The following is a 16,268-nucleotide window of genomic DNA, read 5'->3' as shown; positions in this document are numbered from 1 at the left end:
TCTTTCTTGGACTCTTGTCCTGCCACTTGGGGATCTGCAGGTGGGTGCTATCTTGGTGTTGCCCTTCTGGTCCCTCTGGAAGGTGGGTGCTTGCACCTTGCTCATGTGGATGCTGAGGACCACCACACCTGGCCACTCACTTCTCTGATGCAGGAGTTTGTGGGGCAGGAGGCTGGCCTTCCACCTGGCAGAGGCTGACCCCTGGGCCCCTGGCAGGTAAAGAGATGGGGTGCTGACTCTTGGAACCTCCTCTCTGGAGGTCCTCTGGGCCTCAGAAGTCTGCTATTGTTGTTCAGTGCCCTCCTCCTCAGCCCTCTCTTGGGCAAGGGTGTCCTGGTTCCCTGCTAGCTGCTAGGATTTTCTTACTGCCTGCTGCCTTTTTCGCCCACAGGAAAGGTCCTCAGGGCTCACAGTTTGGCAGATGATAAGTCAGAATTGGACTGTAAAAGCTTATGCTCATCCTGATCATATGGTCTAGGATGCTCCCATCCTCCAGGCCCCACTTGGAGTGCTAGGTCAGCATGGACCGCACAAACTCAGTGAGTCTCTGTAAGCATTTTTGGAGGTTGTAGGCTTCAGAACTTCCTCAGAGGCCAGCAGCAGCTCTAGCCTGTACTTTTCCTCAAACTCTTCGGGATAGGGTTGGGCGCGGCCTCCGCGCGGCCTATGTAAGCGGCTCGCTTCTGAGGGGATATTTCATGGCGGGTGTCCCTTCCATGTATATCTGCCCCTGCATCAGGACTCTAGCACACTCCATTTAGCCCTACATGGTGACTTTCATCATGGCAGTGAAGCTGAAAATGTCCCTTCTTTCAAGATCAAGACCAGAGAAATAGTTGAACAGGTAGTTGGTGATGGTGGGGTGTCCTGCAGGCACAGCTGTGATTAGGGCCATGTTCTCCTTGCCTTTCCAGTTGATGCTTATGGGGGCAGTCTGCTAAGGTTATCACAGTGTCCACAAAGCAGACAACAAAAAGGCCCATCAAGCACTGCAGTTGGTCCCCTGCACCTTCTCATTTCGAGGACCCCACTGCACCAGTGCTTGAAGGAGGAGCCCTCAATCCTTGGCACAGCCAGTGCACAGGAAGGTGGCCTCCTCCAGGACATTGTCCAGGGTGCTGTCCATGCTCACCACACTGCATTTCTCGTCACTTTCAGAAAGATAGAAGGAATCATCAGAAGCGATTCTATGGGTGTCTGCCAGAGTATTCTTTTCTTCACATTTTAGCTTGTCTGAAATTGGGATGCATCTCATTACCACCAACCAGTTGATAGTCACAGAATTATCCCAGATTGTGCACATGTGAATTATAGCTTATAGTGGTATCCTCTTGACTGACCTGCATACCATTAATATAAAAAATGCCAGGTTTGATTGGCATTGTAAAATGGCTTCAAAAATATTACCCTATGACTCAAGTTTATCATATATGCAGAAAAGCATGGAAACAGAGCAGCAGGGTAGAAATTTGATATTAGTGAAACAAATACTCAGTGTTAGCAGAACTGATCACCATTTCATATTTTCTTGAGTAGCACTCACAAAATATTTTGAGAGCTAACATAGGAAGATAAGCACAAATAGATGAAGTTGAACTACATTTTGTCAGTGAGGCCTTGCAAAAGGTTGTCTGTCTCATGCCAATCAATGAAGTTGAAGGCAAAGAAAATCACTGTCTCACACTGTCTCATATGTGAGACAGTGCAAGAAGGTTCAGAGGAGAAATGACTGAATGCTTGTCTTGGTCTAATCAGTGAATTAGTTGAGTGGTAAACTCAAGGCAGGTGGGGTGTGGCTGGAGGAAGTTGTTCATTGGAGGCATGTCTATGAGGTATACATTTTGAATCTGGAGAAAAGAGTTTCTCTCTTTCTCTGCTTTCTGATCATAGTGTAAGTTGCCTCCCTATGCCACACTCTTTCTCCATTGATATTAAATTTATGTCTAATTACACATGAATATTCATATTATTACATATGCTTTATATTAATGTAGTTTTATGTATAGAACTAAATTTAGGAATAGTGTAGGGTTAGACATAGTGCTAGGGAATGAATATATATATATATATCTCAAAAGCATGGTGGCTTTGCTTCTTTTGTGGCTCCTGGAAGGCAAAGGTCTCAATGCTGGAGCACACAGAAGGACCCTTAACGATTTCACCTGCAAGTAAACAAAAGAATTCTGTTCAGATGGAACTGTTAGACCCCACTTATGATGCCCAGACACTGGAATTAGGGCAAAGCATGCAGGAAGGCATAAACATGGTGGGAGGTAGTAAAAAGAATGAGTCAAGGGGATGCACTGGATCTGGAGGAGATTCCAGGTTCCAGCTTAGAGGATAAGCTTCCCTGTGCACCCAAATCCCTGGTGCCCCAGCCATAGCCCTACTGCATGTCATATGGTCAGATCCTACTACTGTCCTTTTATTACCCAGTTCATACTACATGTTATGTGGTCTGAAGAAAAATAAAGGCCTTGTCATATTCCAGGAAAAGAAGGAGGAAGCATGAAACACGCACATGTAGAAACAGCCTGTACTGAAGAGGACATATTGGGGCAAGTCCCCCTGTTAAGTGTGTGTCTCATTTTTCATAAGGAGAAGTCAAATTGGCAGGGACCTCAGAGATGGTCCACCTTTAACAGATGAAGGGTAGTAGCTCACAGAGGCAAAGGGGCCAGCCAATGGCATACAACCAGTTAACATTTAGCCTGGAGTTAGAGACCAGAAATTTGGAACAAAAGAGGGTGGCCTGCACACTGGAGGGAGCCAGCAGGAACTGGAGGCTGTGGGTTAACTTGGCAGGGATAGGAAGAGGCTGTACAGAGCCAATCCTCCAAGTGTTGTGTTAAGAGGCTCAGGAAAGAAAGCAATCCTTGGAGAAGAACCAAAGGGAATTAGAAAACAAGAGCTAGTTAATATACATCCCATGCTTGATCACACTATGGGTGTCAAGGCTCTCAGGGTACAACTTAGGAACATTCCTAGAATGCTCAACTGCTCTGATGTTTACCATATAAGTTTAAAGGTTTAATTTCTCATATTTAAAACAATCAGTTACACATGAATTTTCTCTTAATAGGATTTCTAGGGAATTATTAGCACAGCATTTAAGTGAAAGTAGAGAATATCTGCTATATATATATATTTTAAAACTTTTCCCTTAAAGTGTATTTTTTTTCTTTTCTTTTCTTTTTTTTATTGGTTGTTCAAAACATTACAAAGCTCATGACATATCATCTTTCATACATCTTTTTTTCATTATCAGTTTTTTCTTTTATATCCAGGAGACCAAATGGATCTTCCTTCATGTTTTTTAAAGAAAATGAGATGTTAAAATAAAATGCTGTTCTTAACCTAATTTTGTGCACTAAAGTCAATTTATAAGGTTATGCCTTATTTGGTTTTTCATAAAGTAGTTCAGGAAAGTCCAGAATGCACTTATGGCCTCAAGATCTCTTGGTAGACAACTAATTCACACAGAGACTTTGAAAGTTTCTTCCCTCAGGGACCAACTGAACTGCATTTCTCTGGCTCCTAGCTTGACTGACATTAAGGAGAGAAAATTGGGCTAAAGGGGAGAGATGGTGAGGAGAGGAGAATAATAACAGGGTAGAAAGCGGAGCGGGCAGGAGGGTGAAGGGATGGAATCTTAAGAGGAGGCTATCCAGGAGCTAAGACCTGTGTGGTGAACCTGATATCTCCTAGAAGGTAAAGGAGGTCAGGGTCACTTACAGAGCTGATGTCAGATGGTGATGTATTTGAAGCAGGCTCTGTGACTGTGTAAGATGGAATCGTTGCTTTCGCTCCAAGTTAGTCCTTGCCTTCTTCAAAATATCATGTGTCCTGGTCACTGAAAGAAGAAAAGAGCCCCAGAGAGAAGGAATTTCCAGCTGGGCCCTACTTGCTGGGCATGCATTTTCTAGAGCATTTTCTTCTCACCCCTCAATCATGGCCTCTTGCTGACCCCTTTTTCTCCCCCTCCTTCTGCAACCACAACTGCTCATGTCACAGGAGGGTTGGGCCCAGTGCATCAGACTCTCCCTTCCCAACATTCCCAGTGCCTCTGTGGTCACTGTTTATCTGCAGCACAAGTGGGACATCTGCAAGACAAGCCCTTTCCTCTGCTGCTCCACAGCTCAGGGGCACCTACGCTGGCTGACAATGAACTGCTCCATGTTCTCCTTCTGCTGGTTAGCAGTCTTCAGACGCTCAGCTGTGCTCTCAAGGAGCTTCTCCTGTTTTGATACTTGGGCTCGCAGATCCAGGAGCTCCCTTTCCATTGATTCATCCTGGGGAAGAAGGACAAGCTCTCAGACAACAGTTTGGAGACCGAATGTATCCAGTTCTTTGTGGTTCCTACCAATCAGAAGCAGAACTCCAATCTTCTCAGCAGACTGAGTTCCCTTCATTATAGCTTCTCAATCCCTCAGTTCAGAACAGTTGAGAAAAAGACCACAGGTAGGAATGTTGAGAACCTGAAAGCCCCCAATCAAGGATCAAGGAGACCCTGACTCCAGACCCACAGCAACTCCCAACTGTGAACAAGACCTCCAAATCAGTCCTTGAAGTAATTTTGTCTCACCCTTCTCCCATCCATGCTGGACTTGGAATTTCAGAGATACTATGTCTGGGACACAGGGCTACCTGATGACAGTGTTCACATTTCAAAATGTCTGTACGAATCTGAAGATGGTAAAGTGCTTCCTTGTAATTAGCATAGTTTTTTCCCCAAACATACCAGTTACATTAATATGGAAATAAAAACTAGTGAGCGGATCCAGATTCTAGTCCAACCAAGGCAGGACAATTCTTTAGGGGCTCTACCTTTTCCCCAGACTGGAACAGAGATAAAAGGTGTGTTGGGATTCTAGGAGCATGACTGAAAGAAGCTGCAGGATCACAGTGACTTCCTTTGATCTTTTGACCAAGAAGCCCTGAGGAATGGAGAAGCTTCAAAGGCCCCTGAATTTTAGTTCAAACTTCAGATTTATTGGAAGCAGATATTTATAGATTACCATGGCATCAATGTCTGTGCTTCTCCATTTCCTTTTCTTCTCTTTGAATTATTATCTTGGGGTTTGGGGTGTGAGGACAAAGTAAGGTAATCAGAGCTTCAATGAAAACATCCACCAGGGGTCTCCCTCCAGGATGCTACATTAAGATCCAGCACATTCTAACAACCTGTGTAGCTCCTGACCCTCAGAAAGCCCTGGAACTGAGAATACAGAATCTCATGGGGCAGAAAAACAAAGCTTATACCAGAAGACAACACTGGCCTCTTACCACTTTGCCAGGCAGCCCAGGGCCATGGATACTTGGTAAAGCTGCTCTCCAGAACATGGTCAGGAGCGAGGCTGACTCATCTAGGGTGCGCTGCAGGGCATGAGCACTGCTTCTTAGCTCATGGAAACATTTGCTGCCTGGTGCCTGTGGAAAGGTGGGAGGGAGCCATGGACATCACTGAAGTTGAGACATCACAGGGCTCACGACATTGCAGCCCTGCACAAGACTCAAGCTTTCTTTGTTGATGAGGCACAAAGCATGGGCTGCTTGAACCTGCAAAACCCTAGCTCATCCCTTTGAGGTCCCAGGACTGAATAGTGGCTCCTTTTACCTGGAATGACTCCTCACCTGGACACCCTATATAAGGCTGTCACAGCTCATTCCCATGTCATGTCCTCTACAGACCTTTTAACTTCCTTGCATACAATAAAAGACCCCTCTGCACCAGTGAACTTGAGGTACAAGAGGTGACTTCTCACATTGGGCTTGTGGCCCATTAGTTGGTTTATGAATAGGGGTATGTATCTTGCCCTCAAGTGGGGGTTACCTGGATGCAAGGCTCTGTCTATACATCCATGGGTCTCTGGTAGCTCAGACAGCACAGCCATTGGCCCTTGTTGTCTCTGAACACAGATGCACTCTGAGAAGCATTTGCAGATTGCCTCCCTCCCACTGCCAGATTCTTACTCTTTCCACACACAAGGCCTTTATGGATGTGAATCCCTTAGTACCTGTCCACCTGACAGATTTTAATCCACATGGGTCAGCATGAGTGTAACAGATAATGAGCCATGAGGCTGTGCTGATTTCAACATCATATGGGCATCAACTCTTAACAAATACTTTACTGAGGATGGTGGCAACACTGCACAGACATCTCTGTGGCTCTGAGGCAGAATATCTAGTTGGTTTCCTATACCACAGAGTAGAACATAGAATGAATAAGGAGATAGGGAAGCAAGGGCTTGGCTAGAATAATTGGAAGATGCTTCCTCTGTCATTGGGAGATGCAGGCCACAAAAATAAAAAGGGGAGAAGAAACTAGAATTAAGGACAAAGGGCACAAAGAAAGAGTGAAGGCAGGAGCTGCAGGTGTGACTACCTCTGAGCCCTGAGCTTCAAGGCCCAGGAAGTTGCATGTGGGTGTCAGGAGAGACTGGATCTGTTCAACCAGCTGTTTCCCCTCCCCAATCTGCTCTCTGAGAGCAGTATAGTCATCAATGTGGCCTATGATGTGGCGGCCATGCTTGTTGGCGAAGGAGCCATCCATAGAATCACCCTCTAGCTTCAGAGAGTTCTTCATTCCTGAAGGATCATTTGAATCCAGCTCTGAAAAAGAAAGCCACAATAATAAAGATCTGCTGTTATTCATGAAAATATCCTCAGTTCTCACAGTGCAGAGACAGTGAAAGAGCTCAGGGTCAAGAAAGGCAGCCTTCAGAAATGCAGGGTGGCTCAAGCCTATAGACACCTTTTGTTTTCTTTATTTTTATAATCTTTCTTACAACATTACATAATGATAAACGTTCCAGAAGAAAAATTTTGTTTTCATTGACAAGTGGGCTATTCAGGACAATATTATAAACATGAAATCTTTCTGTATAGAAAAGGCACAGACAACTGAATAAGAATGTGTACAGGGCAATGACCAAAAGACAGCAATAGGACAACTGTGGCAAGAAGAAGAATGAGAAGAAAGGCAGCCACAGAAGTCTCAAGGAACATGGAAGATGCTTTCTCTGTGAGGAAAAAGGATGTCGCACACAGAAAATTTTCTAAATTCACATGACACACTTACAGAGGACCAGGACATATTTGCATTAATAATTTTCCTTCATTGTGTCCAAGCCCTTTAGTTGTCATATTTATACCATTTGTCCTGGTGACAATGACAGTATCTGAGCCAGGAGAAGAGAAAGAAGAGCTGTGGAGGACCAGAGTTAGAAAATCTATGCCAACACCCCAAACACCGAGGAAATACCTGAATCTAGGGAGTAAAAACAACCAGTGTCAAGGACATCACAAACAGCCTGCACCCCAAATCATGCACAGTCTAGCCTTTACCACACAAGATCTAAGGTGCCAGGACTTCCCTCTCATATCATTAGCCTATATATGTCACATAGAAAAGCAAAAGTCAACAGATTGATATGTTTCTATTATTTAGAAAAAAAATGTTTGATGGATGGATATTCCACATGAATGTAACTTCCAGTAAAAACTTGTTAGGTACAATTTCATAAACCAACTTTGAGTATAATTTTCTATGTGCTTTCTAGTACAATGCCTTGTATTGAAACTTAAATATGCACAAAATCACATACATATATAAAATACACATACGTATGAATATATATGAAATATGTATATGTTAAAATATTTATCAAGGGCTGGGGTGCAGAGTTCAGTGGTAGAATGAAGAAAAAAAAACCACTCTATATAGTGTGGCAGGTCTAGCACACACAGAAGAACTTGGGTTCAAATTCTCTGTATTACAAAAGTAGATCAAAATGTAAACTATCAACAAAAGGAGTTCCTGGTAAGAGGAGAGTGAGTCATAGCCAGGTTCCAGTTCAGGCCTCTGGAAGCTGGGAACAAGAGGAAGAGCAGGGACTGAGCCATGCTGCTGCATCTCAGCTGGAACATGGGAACACAGTGACAGGGAAGCCCTGTCAGGAGGAAGTGAAGAGGAAACTCAACACCACACCCACCATGGCAGCTCCAAAAGGGCAAGGCAGCCACCTAATGTATGCTGAGCACTTCCTGCCAGCTGGGTACTGTGCTTAGCTGTTTACAGATATATCTTACTTACAGGCCACAATAAAAAGTCCATGAAATAGTCCACTTTCATCTGACATTTGAGGACATTAACTGAAAAATGAGTATTCAGCGCAACCAGAGAAAATAAGGATTAATATGACCCAAGAATATCTGGCATGAGAATGTCAAGGCTCAGACTTAGAAGAATCTGAGCAGAAGTGATTGAGGATATGGCCATGCAGGTTACTGGAGAGGGTGAATTAATTGGTGCCCCCCAAAAGACAAAACAGAAGAAACAGAGTGGAATGTTGTGTCAAGAGGCTGGGGAGTGGGGCCTCTGTTAACACTCAAATTAAAACTAGGGAGGCAAGATACAGGCTGGATATGGAAGAGAGCCAGAGAAATCTGGTGAACATGCTTATCTGAACAGGCAGGCAAGAGACTGGGGCAGGACTGAATGTCAACCACGTGAAATAAGTGTGCCTTCCACCCAGCACTTTTCCACAGCCCTGATTTCCTTAGGGACACGAGCATTGTGCCACAAACTGAGGTCCCCCTAGGTGAAGAAAAGGAAGCCCTTCTAGAGAGTGTGGAAGGTCTGTGATGCTGAGACGGAGCCTAGTGAGGTGGAAGGAAGACCAACTAAAAAGCCAAGCACCTGATTAGGTCTCTAAGCCCTGTAAACCCAGCTTGTCTATTAATGTCTCAGTTTCCCCTTTGTCAGTTGGATCATGTAAAATATAAAAATGTAGTAAAACCTGTCCTACAATAAATGACATTGGGAAACACAGGCTCCAGGCCAGTATGTGTCTCCCACCTATAGCCAAACTTCCATAGAAATTTGTTTTTGCCTTTTTAGGTTTCATAATGATTTTCTTACCTATATTTCTTTTTTAAAATTAGAACTGTGTAGTTATATATAGTAGTGGGTTCATTCGGTCAAAAAAATACACACATGCAATTTGACTTCAGTTCATGATTGCCCCCTTCCCTCTCTCTTTTTTCTCCCATTCCCCCTAACATTTCCCAAATCTCTTTCATCTACTCTATTAGACTTCTTTTTTGCTCATCTATTAATTTATATTTGATTGCTTCTTTCTACCTATGCATAAAGGTGGAGTCCCTGTGGTATATTTATATGTCCACCTAACAACTTTTTAAGAATTCATTCTGGGGCTGGGGTTTTGGCTTAGTCGAGAACACTTGCCTCAAATGCCTGAGTCCGTTTGATCAATCCTAAGCACCAGGTTAAAAATATATATAAATATATTGTGTTCATCTATAACAACAACAAAAAACAATCATCTGCATTGCCTCCCCTTACCCATCTCTGCACTCTGCCTCTCAATCTTCTCCATTACTGCTCTTTCCTTTATCTGTATGATATCCTATCCTGCCCTCCCCATTTCCTTTGTTCTACTCTAGTTTCTGCATGAGAGTAAACATTCAAGTTTTGAGTTTTTGTGTTTGGCTTATTTCACATAGCATGATATTCTCATTGCTATCCATTTACCTGTAAATGCCATTATTTCATTTTCTTTTATGCCTTTGAAGAACCCTAGTGTGTGTGTGTGTGTGTGTGTGTGCGCGTGCGCATGTGTGTTTACATACATATCATATATATGTGTCAGAATCATAAAATTTATTTATCTATTAAGGTGATTCCACCATTTAGTGAAATGTGCTTCTATAAACATTGAGGTGGCTGTCACTGAAGTATGCTGATTTTAGAAGTTTTGGCAAAATACCAAGGAGTGGGCAGATCCTCACAGGATGCTTACATCTCTAGTTTTTTGATGAATCTCTACAGTGGTTTCTGGACTTGTACTAGTCTGCAGTCCCATTAACAATATACAAGTGTATATTTTCCCCACAACCTTGCCTGCATTTTTATGTATATTCTTGAACATTGCAATTCTGGAGTCAGATAAAATTTTAATATTTCTTTCATTTGCTTTCCCTAATTGCTAGTGATATTGAACGTTTTCTCATTTGGCTATTTGTAATTTTTTTCTTAAGAAGTTTCGATTTCATTTTTTCTATTGCCCATTTATTGATTGGGTTATTTGGGATATTTTTGTATGAAGTGCTTTGAGTTATTTATATATTTAGAGTATTAATCCCTTATCAGATGAGTAGCTGGCCAAGATACTTTTACCATTCTGTAGGCTCTCTCTTCACACTCTTATTTCTTTCTTTTGCTGGGAAGAAGTTTTGTAATTTGATGGTGTCCCACTTATTTATTCATAGTTTCAGTTCATGTACTTTTGAGGAAGCTGGTGCCAGCAATTATATGTAGAATGTTGGCCCTACATTCTTTTCTAACAGTTGCAAGGTTTCTGGTCTAATTCCAAAGTGTTTGATCCATTTTCATTTGAGTTTTGTGCAGGGTGAGAAATAGGGTTTTAGTGTTATTTTTCTAGATAGTTATCTAGTTGTCCCAGAACCATTTATTAAAAATCCTCTTTCCTCCAATATATATTTTTGCACCTTTGTTAAGTATCAGAGGGCTCTAAGGATTGGATTTGTCTCTGTCTTCTATTCTGTCCTATTGGTCTTTGGGTCTATTTTTGTGACAATATCATGCTGTTTTGTTACTAGAGCTCTGCAGCATTACTTATTGTCTGGAGTTTTGTATTTAACAGTGGTACCAATAATAAAAAACAAACTGAAATAGAAAACTACTTCAAGAATTAGATAGTAGGAGACAACTATGTAGGCTAATATATTAACATCCCAACTTGAAGTGGTGGGAATTACAATATATATTTAGGAATACAGTATTTTTCTTCTGGCAGAGCTATTTTTGTTTAATACTTTTACTTTATTTATTTTTACCTAGTGCTGAGGATCCAATCAGTGCCTCACACATGCTAGGCAAGTTCTCCGCCACTGAGCTACAATACCAAATCTAGGAATACAGTATTTTTATTGAAAATTCTTTTTAAAAATATTATTATTTTTACATAATAGCATATTTTGGCATATTATACATACATAGAATAACTATAACTTGTTGAAAATAGGATCCCCCATTATTGTGGTTGTACATGACGAAGAACTTCATTGTTTGTATATTCATACATGAAGATAGGAAAGATGTGTCTTATTCATTCTCCTGTCTTTCCTATTACATGTTCCCCCCTTCTCTTCATTCCCCTTTGTCTAGTCCAATGAACCTCTAATCTTTCACTCTCTAGTTGTAAGTTAGCATCCACATTCTGCCTTTGGGTTTGGGACTGCCTTATTTCACAAAGCATGATAGTCTCCACTTCCATCCATTTACTGGTGAATGATATAATTTCATTCTTCATTATGGCTGAGTAGTATTCCATTTTGTATGTATACCAAATTCTATATCTACTCATCTGATGTAGGGCACCTAAGTTGGTTCTATAGCTTAACTATTGTGAATTGAGCTGATATTAATATTGAAGTGGCTATGTCACTGTGGTATGCTGATTTTAAGTTGTTTGGGTACAAAGTGAGTGGGATAATGGGGTCAAATAGCGGTTCCATTCCAAGTTTTGTAAAAAAGCTCCACACTGCTTTCCAGAATGGTTGCAACAATTTCCAATTCCACCAGCAATGTATTAAGTGAATCTCTTTCCCCACATCCTTGCCATCATTTACTGTTGCTTTTATTTTTAATATTTACCATTCTGAGTGGGGTGAGTGAATTCTCAGTGTAGTTTTGATTTACATTTCTCTAATTGCTAAGATTTTAAATACTGCAACCTCTAAATCAACCAAGTTCAGGCAGCTTCTCTGATTTCAGGTTTTTCTGTACTCAATCTGTGTTTCTCTGTGTTCTCCCCTCCCTTTGTGGGGTCTCTTTGCTGCTTTCAGTACCCATGTGGCAGGTGAGTTGGCATCTATATATTCTTATATTTTGTTGTTGTACTCAAATTTCTGATTCCCTAGTCCAACTGAATGTACACTATTATATTTTGTGAAATTCCTTTTTCATCAACCTCAGTAGGTGTCTATATTCCTGCTGCTGTGCTCATGATACAAGGTAATGCAGCTTTCCACTATCTCACCATCTTCTGGTCTTGCAATAGAGCTTTTTATCCAGGATGATTGCTCATCAATTTTAACACTTTTCAGATTGATGCCATCCCATTTGTGGATGTTTCATTTTATTTCTTGAACTTTAGGAGTGTACTTAAGGAATTCAGTTCCTGAGCCTCAATGTTAGAGTGTTAGGCCTACATGTTCTTCTGGTAGATGCAGGGTTTCTGGTCTACTTCTCAGGTCTTTGATATGCTTTCAGTTCAGTTTTAAGAGAGAGGGGCTAAATTTCATTTGGCTACATATGGATTTCCAGTTTTTCCAGCCCCATTTGTTGAAGAGGCTATCCTCAGCACACTATAGTGATATAATCATATCAATGTTTTTATCAGCACAATTCACAATAGCTAAGCTATGGAGTCAACACACACACACACACACACACACACACATACATGTATTACTCAGCCATAAAGATGAATAACTTTATAATAGTTGCCATTATATGGATGAATCTGGAGACTACCATGCTAAGTGAATTAAGTCAGTCTCCCCAAATACAAATATCAAATGTATCAAATGTTTTCTTTGACATTTGGAAGCTAATCTACACTAAGGAGGGAAGAGTGGAAGAATACAAATTCCAGGTATTAGACAAAGAGAAATGAAGGAAAAAGAGTATGGTAAGGAAAGGAAATGAATGGTAAGAAAAGGAATGAACCTGACATTGTGTTCCTATATGTACATTTGCTATGTACATATAGGAACACAATGCAGAGAATGTCACCTTTATGTACATCAAAAGCCTGGGGTCCTAATTAGATTAAGATATATTCCATGCTTCTATATGATCTCAAAATGGGCTCTACTCTCATGAAAAACTAAAAAGAAGTCATAAAAAACATAATAAAAATGACACTTTAATTTGCATGTCTAAGTTAACAATCCAGGGGGCTGGGTTTGTGGTTCAATGGTAGAGAAATTGCCTCGCATGTACAAGACCCTGGGTTTGATCCTCAGCACAACATAAAAAAAAATAGGTGAAATAGAGGCATTATGTCCAACTACAACTAAAAAACAAATATTAAAAAAAGATAACAACCCAGGTTTGAGTTAGACTTGTTCCCTATGAAAACCCCCAGAGAGAGATCCATGATCTACTAACTTAGTAAAGACTCATTCACAGCACAAAGAGGTAATGAAGTCAAGCAATTCAGGTACAGAAGGCAAAAAAGTGTAGAAAGTATACAATTTAAGAGAAGGGAGCATGTGTCTGAAAGATGCTCTCCATAGGGTTGGGACTGGGCTTCCCTGCAGCAGTTATCAAGAATATTAGGACAGCAGGCATGAGAACAGAGCAGATTTCAGAATGTAAATAGGAAATGTAGATGGAAGGGCAGGTCAGGGCTACAAGGCCATGGGAAGTACAGATAAGACCAAACAGAGGCTCCATCTCCTGTTGGAGACAAGCACAGATGAAGAGAAATCACTGCAGAAGGAGGAGCTACAATCTTACAGAGTTAAAAGGAGTCAAGTGCATTCCAGAGCCAACATACCTGAAGCCTGAAGGCCAGGGAATCTGCATGCTAGTTTCCTCTTGCTCATCAGAATTTTTCTTGTAATCATCTTCTCTTTGCTGACACCTGTGGCATCATTGAGGACATGCTCTGTAAGTATGTGCAAATAAGACAGGATTTGTAAAATGCAATAGCACCCAGATATATTTCCAAACACTAGAAAATCAGAGTGGAGGTAGGTTGTGCTTTGGGGAAGGAAGAGATAATAAAAATCAAGCAAAATCAAAGGAGAAACACATTATTAAAGAAAGGAAAACTCATCCTAAGGAATTTAAAAATATGCATAATAATAATACACTGCACGTATACCCATTATATATGAAAAAGCACATATAAAAAATGTGTAATACACACAAGAGGGATCTCTATATTTATCTGATGGACAACTGCTCCTTTGGGCTCTTGACTCCACCTGTGCATGGGAAACTTGCATCTATGATATGTATGGGCTCACATGTCCACTCAAAGGCCCTTGGGCCTTCTCAGAAGAAATTGAAAGGAGAAGAGGGTTCAGTAACAATCCCAATTCTCCCTTTGCTAACTACTCCTAGAAAACCCATTTCTTATGTCCCTGCCAATTGACCCAACCTAGCAACCCAGGCACAGTGACAGAAATCACGTGTCCAATGGACATGTCATCTTTTGTACATGTGCCTAGGTATTCTTGGGTGGGTGGTGCCCATGCAAAAGTTCCTAAAATAAAGTAATACAATTGACAAAAAGGGCTTTAAAGTAACAATGAATTCATGTTTATTATCCAAATATAATTAATCTTAGTCACTATTTCTGGAGAGAACATTCTACAGAGACACCAGGGCATGGGACAAAAAAAGGAATTTATTGATCTTGATCCACAGGCAGAAAAGATCATGAATAGAAATGGTGGACATCATATTTTTCTTTGGGGGGGGGACAACAGGGATTTAACTCAGGGGACTTGATCACTGAGCTACATCCCAGACCTATTTTGTGTTTAATTTACAAATTGGGTTTCACTGAGTTTCTCAGCACCCCGAGGCTTTGAATTTGAATAATACTTTTTGCTGAGGCTGGCTTTGAATTCATCATTCTTCTGTCTCAGCCTCCTAAGCCACTGGGATTATAGGCCTGAGCCCCCATGCCAAGCACAGCAGACATACTTTAAAGACAAAATCAGTCAGATCCACCTGACCTCTGTACCTACTCTGAAACAAGATGGGTCTCCTGCCTCTGCATGCATATATCTCAGCCTACACAGTAGAGTTGAGTGCAGAGAATTTTTGCTTTCCTAGGGAGAAAAGTTAGATTCATTTGAATTATGATAGGAATACTCACTGGCTTCATCCATAGCAGAACTGACTGTAGGCTCAGCTGATGGGAAGACAGAGCTTCTGACAAGTTCTTGTGTGTTAGATGAATTAGGATGATCCAAGGGTAGAAAATAAGTTTTCCCCAGCAGGAGGTCATCCTCTTTCTCCTCCTGCAGTTCACCATTGGGAATGCTGAGACAAGGAAGAATAACCAAAAAATCAAGGTGGTTTAGAAGCTACAGCCTCCCAGTTGGTTATGATTCAAAGTTGAAGAGTGGAGTCCCCTAACAGGTGCCTCCCTTCAAAAATAATCTAGAAAACCATTTTCAAATCATGGACATAGTTTAGATGCCATAGTATGAGAGAGAGAGTGAGAGCCACCAGTGTCCAGTGTACTGGGCAGATAACAAGCTGATGAGAAAGGAGGCTCAACTTCATCTATAAAGTACAACTACAGAAGGATCATACAATGAGAAGCAAAGCTGTAGTTGAACCTAGGGCATGACTGATACTGACACTTGCATATAGATGGCCAGCAAATACAGTCTGGTACATGAGAGAGTGCCCCCAAAATGTGTGCCTTCTAGAACTTTTTCTATCCATTTTTTTGACATAATACTTTTGGGGGGGGAAGGGGTAGAAAGGGAGCGTATTTCTGTTTTTCTTGCTATGACATACCTGTCCGGGATTCTCAGGCCATAGTATAGAAAGATAGTATGCCTCTAATTCTGATTATTCAACTTAAAATAAACAAGTGATTTTGTTAAAAGGAAGAAATGCCCAAGAATGACTGTGCAGTTCTTCTCAGTCACGCTCACTGTACCAGCACCAGGAAGATAAAAGATAACCTTGCTAAAAGGCTCCATCACACTGGGCTTAGTCAACATCACCCCTGCCAACAGTAGTCTTTTTTACATTTGGTCATCAAATGTGTCTACTTTTGACCTCATGGTCTAATCTTTCAGGTTATCCTTAACCCCTTATTTTGCCCTTTCTTACAATCTCCAGATTATTTGTTGTTACCTGGAATTCAGTGAATTTTGGTCTTTTTCATCATCATTTTCATGGTTTTCTACAAACAATTCAAAAACATCCAGGAGTCATTACATAGTGCTATTTCACCCATTTCAACACAGAGCCCAAGTGGGTTCTTCAGTCACCTTGGCTAGACAGGAATAAGAATCTGCAGGAAATCTTGAAAGTTATTACAATTTCGATCAGGAATGAGCAGAAAAAAGAGTCATGGAAAATGGAGTGGGCTAAGGGGTGAAGACAAAATGACTTCTGCCACGTATAGCCCAGATAAAGTTCAGTTGTCATAATCTTTCCCATCAGTTTTCAC

The 16,268-nt window shown here is 41.2% G+C and overlaps 1 long non-coding RNA gene across 1 annotated transcript; it reads right to left on the bottom strand.

Moving 5' to 3' along the window:
* Positions 1-1,497: 1,497 nt before the first annotated feature.
* Positions 1,498-11,324, bottom strand: LOC144368338 (uncharacterized). Its single transcript, XR_013428129.1, has 2 exons — positions 3,736-11,324; positions 1,498-2,162 (listed from the first exon to the last, which is right to left on the bottom strand). It is a non-coding gene; the product is annotated as an uncharacterized LOC144368338 (long non-coding RNA).
* Positions 11,325-16,268: the final 4,944 nt, after the last annotated feature.

This window comes from Ictidomys tridecemlineatus, chromosome 11 (assembly GCF_052094955.1).
Source record: "Ictidomys tridecemlineatus isolate mIctTri1 chromosome 11, mIctTri1.hap1, whole genome shotgun sequence".
Taxonomy (NCBI): Eukaryota; Metazoa; Chordata; class Mammalia; order Rodentia; family Sciuridae; genus Ictidomys; species Ictidomys tridecemlineatus.
This window is presented reverse-complemented; position numbering and strand designations above follow the sequence as displayed.